We start from the raw sequence: 5,553 nt of genomic DNA, 5'->3' as shown, positions 1-5,553 counted from the left end.
TTAAACAATTCTTCTTCTTCTTTGGGATTGTGTTGTCCGGATCGCATCGAATTTAAGGTGCCTACACCGCCACCTATTGTACTGGAGGGAGTGTGAGGCAATTCACGGCCTACCGACATTCAATGGTTTTTGATACCGTACTATAAAATTGGGGTAAAGGCAAAATTACCCTGCCAACTATTAGCCCTCTCTCTAAAAAAAACAAAAAAAACCCACCCCATTCCACTATTTACTAATCCTACTCCAGACTAACGGCCTGGGAGGGGAGGACAGAACACTAACACTCAAAACCACCACTAACATTGAGTGGCTGAGTACACTGACTCAACTCCAGCCACTTTAATAATGGGAATTGATGGGAAATGATGTAAATATATCACTAGCCACTTTAAACAATGCTACCTTATATAATGTTACTTACCCTACATTATTTATCTCATATGCATACGTATATACTGTACTCTATATCATCGACTGCATCCTTATGTAATACATGTATCACTAGCCACTTTAACTATGCCACTTTGTTTACTTCCGGTGTGTTACTTCCGGCGCCGACAGAGATGGCCGCCTCGCTTCGCGTTCCTAGGAAACTATGCAGTTTTTTTTTTTTTACGTGTTATTTCTTACATTAGTACCCCAGGTCATCTTAGGTTTCATTACATACAGTCGAGAAGAACTACTGTATATAAGATCAGCGTCAACTCACCATCAGTACGACCAAGAATATTGTTTTCGCGACGCGGATCCTGTGTTCTGCCTTACAAACAGGACAACGGAATGGATCGCATGCAGCGACCCAAAAAAACGACTCAGAAAAAGAGGGAAACGAGTCTTCTGGTCAGACTCCGGAGACGGGCACACCGTGCACCACTCCCTAGCATTCTTCTTGCCAATGTCCAGTCTCTTGACAACAAGGTTGATGAAATCTGAGCAAGGGTAGCATTCCAGAGGGACATCAGAGACTGTAACGTTCTGTGCTTCACGGAAACATGGCTCACTGGAGAGACGCTATCCGAAGCGGTGCAGCCAACGGGTTTCTCCACGCATCGCGCCGACAGAAACAAACACCTTTCTGGTAAGAAGAGGGGTGGGGGCGTATGCCTTATGGCTAACGAGGCATGGTGCGATGAAAGAAACATACAGGAACTCAAATCCTTCTGTTCACCTGATTTAGAATTCCTCACAATCAAATGTAGACCGCATTATCTACCAAGAGAACTCTCTTCGATTATAATCACAGCCGTATATATCCCCCCCCAAGCAGACACATCGATGGCTCTGAACAAACTTTATTTAACTCTTTGCAAACTGGAAACCATTTATCCGGAGGCTGCATTCATTGTTGCTGGGGATTTTAACAAGGCTAATCTGAAAACAAGACTCCCTAAATTTTATCAGCATATCGATTGCGCAACCAGGGGTGGAAAAACCTTGGATCACTGTTACTCTAACTTCCGTGACACATATAAGGCCCTGCCCCGCCCCCCTTTCGGAAAAGCTGACCACAACTCCATTTTGCTGATACCTGCCTACAGACAAAAACTAAAACAAGAAGCTCCCACGCTGAGGTCTGTCCAACGCTGGTCCGACCAAGCTGACTCCACACTCCAAGACTGCTTCCATCACGTGGACTGGGACATGTGTCGTATTGCGTCAGATAACAACATTAACGAATACGCTGATTCAGTGTGCGAGTTCATTAGAACGTGCGTTGAAGATGTCGTTCCCATAGCAACGATTAAAACATTCCCTAACCAGAAACCGTGGATTGATGGCAGCATTCGCGTGAAACTGAAAGCGCGAACCACTGCTTTTAATCAGGGCAAGGTGTCTGGTAACATGACCGAGTACAAACAGTGCAGCTATTCCCTCCGCAAGGCTATCAAACAAGCTAAGCGTCAGTACAGAGACAAAGTAGAATCTCAATTCAACGGCTCAGACACAAGAGGCATGTGGCAGGGTCTACAGTCAATCACGGACTACAGGAAGAAATCCAGCCCAGTCACGGACCAGGATGTCTTGCTCCCAGGCAGACTATATAACTTTTTTGCCCGCTTTGAGGACAATACAGTGCCACTGACACGGCCTGCAACGGAAACATGCGGTCTCTCCTTCACTGCAGCCGAGGTGAGTAAAACATTTAAACGTGTTAACCCTCGCAAGGCTGCAGGCCCAGACGGCATCCCCAGCCGCGCCCTCAGAGCATGCGCAGACCAGCTGGCTGGTGTGTTTACGGACATATTCAATCAATCCCTATACCAGTCTGCTGTTCCCACATGCTTCAAGAGGGCCACCATTGTTCCTGTTCCCAAGAAAGCTAAGGTAACTGAGCTAAACGACTACCGCCACGTAGCACTCACTTCCGTCATCATGAAGTGCTTTGAGAGACTAGTCAAGGACCATATCACCTCCACCCTACCTGACACCCTAGACCCACTCCAATTTGCTTACCGCCCAATTAGGTCCACAGACGATGCAATCTCAACCACACTGCACACTGCCCTAACCCATCTGGACAAGAGGAATACCTATGTGAGAATGCTGTTCATCGACTACAGCTCGGCATTCAACACCATAGTACCCTCCAAGCTCGTCATCAAGACCCTGGGTCTCGACCCCGCCCTGTGCAACTGGGTACTGGACTTCCTGACGGGCCGCCCCCAGGTGGTGAGGGTAGGTAACAACATCTCCTCCCCGCTGATCCTCAACACTGGGGCCCCACAAGGGTGCGTTCTGAGCCCTCTCCTGTACTCCCTGTTCACCCACGACTTCACCTCACACTCAACGTCAACAAAACTAAGGAGATGATTGTGGACTTCAGGAAACAGCAGAGGGAACACCCCCCTATCCACATCGATGGAACAGTAGTGGAGAGAGTAGCAAGTTTTAAGTTCCTCGGCATACACATCACAGACAAACTGAATTGGTCCACTCACACAGACAGCATCGTGAAGAAGGCGCAGCAGCGCCTCTTCAACCTTAGGAGGCTGAAGAAATTCGGCTTGTCACCAAAAGCACTCACATACTTCTACAGATGCACAATCGAGAGCATCCTGGCGGGCTGTATCACCGCCTGGTACGGCAACTGCTCCGCCCTCAACCGTAAGGCTCTCCAGAGGGTAGTGAGCACAACGCATCACCGGGGGCAAACTACCTGCCCTCCAGGACACCTACACCACCCGATGTTACACATTTTCAAACAGTCCATTTATAATTTCCAACGGCGCTATACATTTGGGTGAGTCCCCCCCCCCCCTCGCCGGAGTAGCCTCATTTCACTGCCAACTAGTGTTCAGCGAAATAACAACCAATATAAAAAACAGGTATTCTAGTCAATTAATTAACATCCAATCACATTAACTGTTATTCTCTCGTGGGAATTCCACTAATGGTCCGTATGTAGCCAAACATAGCTGCTGCTCATTCCATTTTCTGTAAAATTGATAAATGGTTACAAAAAGTAAGGCCCGCGTCCATAGAGACACATACCAGCTCTACTGGTAGTACTGCTACTACCAGCAGTACAACACCTGCACCTGTCATGACACAAGTTGTTCTGCTTCCATGAGCACATCTAACGCTAGCATCAGTAATTATACATTTGCTGTAAGCCCAGCTAGCATTGACCCTGACATTTGTGAATCTGATGCAGCCGAAGAGCTACTGCCCCCTTACCCGGGAAAGCACTGAATAACAGACAGGGACATTGGACCATCGAAGAGGCGCAAATATGATGAGAACTACATTGATTTGGGGTTCACCTATATTGGGAGTAGTGCCTTTCCTCAGTCTGTGTTATATGTGCAAAAGTACTATCTCACAACTCGATGAAACCTTCACTCTTGCGCAGACATTTAGAAACAAAACATGCCAATTTGAAAAATAAGCCACAGAGTTTTTTGAGCGAGAATTAAGACAACTTTCGCGTAGTAAGACATGTATAAAAGCAACAGATACCATTAATAAGAAGGGGCTAGAAGTGTCTTATATGGCTAGCTACTGCGTAGCTGAGGAGATGATTGTGGACTTCAGGAAACAGCAGGGTAGTAAGTTTTAAGTTCCTCGGCATACACATCACAGACAAACTGAATTGGTCCACCCACACAGACAGCCCCGTGAAGAAGGCGCAGCAGCGCCTCTTCAACCTCAGGAGGCTGAAGAAATTCGGCTTGTCACCAAAAGCACTCACAAACTTCTACAGATGCACAATCGAGAGCATCCTGTCGGGCTGTATCACTGCCTGGTACGGCAACTGCTCCAGCCACAACCGTAAGGTTCTCCAGAGGGTAGTAAGGTCTGCACAATGCATCACCGGGCGCAAAGTACCTGCCCTCCAGGACACCTACACCACCCAATGTCACTGCCTGTTCACTCTATCATCCAGAAGGCGAGGTCAGTACAGGTGCATTAAAGCAGGGGCCGAGAGACTGAAAAACATCTTCTATCTCAAGGCCATCAGACTGTTAAACAGCCACCACTAACATTGAGTGGCTGCTGCCAACACACTGACTCAACTCCAGCCACTTTAATAATGGGAATTGATGTAAAATATATCACTAGCCACTTTAAACAATGCTACTTAATATAATGTTTACATACCCTACATTACTCATCTCATATGTATCATCTACTGCATCTTTATGTAATACATGTATCACTAGCCACTTTAAACTATGCCACTTTTACATACCCTACATTACTCATCTCATATGTATATACTGTACTCGATACCATATACTGCATCTTGTCTATGCCGTTCTGTACCATCACTCATTCATATATCTTTATGTACATAATCTTTATCCCTTTACACTTGTGTGTATAAGGTAGTAGTTTAGGAATTGTTAGGTTAGATGACTCGTTGGTTATTACTGCATTGCCGGAACTAGAAACACAAGCATTTCGCTACACTCGCATTAACATCTGCTAACCATGTATATGAGACAAATAAATTTGATTTGATTAGGACAGGCAAGCCCCATACTATTGTGGAGATTCATACTATTGTGGAGATTAATTTGTCTTCAATTACTGCTTCTCATACAAGCCAGTGAATACTATGCGTTACAGCTGGATGAGTCAACAGGCGGGCCTGGCACATGTCCGCTACGTTTATGGGGGGTCAATTAAGGAAGACATCTTTTTCTGCAAACCACTGTAAACTCGGACAACGGAAGTGGATATCTTTAAAGTACTGGACAGCTTTGTGACATCAAGTGAACTTTGGTGGTCAAGATGTGTTGGTATCTGTACTGATGGCACAAAAGCCATGGCAGGGAGACATAGTGGAGTGGTAACGCGCGTGCAAGCAGTTGGTCCTGATGCCATTTGGGTACACTGCAGCATCCACCGAGAGGCTCTTGCTGCCAAGGGAATGCCTGACAGCTTGAAAAACATTTTGCACACTACAGTGAAAATGGTTAACTTTGTTAAAGCAAGGACCCTGAACTCTCGTGTATTTTCTGCACTATACAATGATATGGGCAGCAACCATGTAACGCTTTTACAACAGAAATGCACTGGTTATCAAAAGGCAAGGTATTGACACAT

Source organism: Oncorhynchus masou, chromosome 33, assembly GCF_036934945.1.
Source record: "Oncorhynchus masou masou isolate Uvic2021 chromosome 33, UVic_Omas_1.1, whole genome shotgun sequence".
In the NCBI taxonomy this organism is placed as follows: domain Eukaryota; kingdom Metazoa; phylum Chordata; class Actinopteri; order Salmoniformes; family Salmonidae; genus Oncorhynchus; species Oncorhynchus masou.
The sequence above is the reverse complement of the archived record's forward strand: the minus strand, read 5'-3'. Positions refer to the sequence as shown.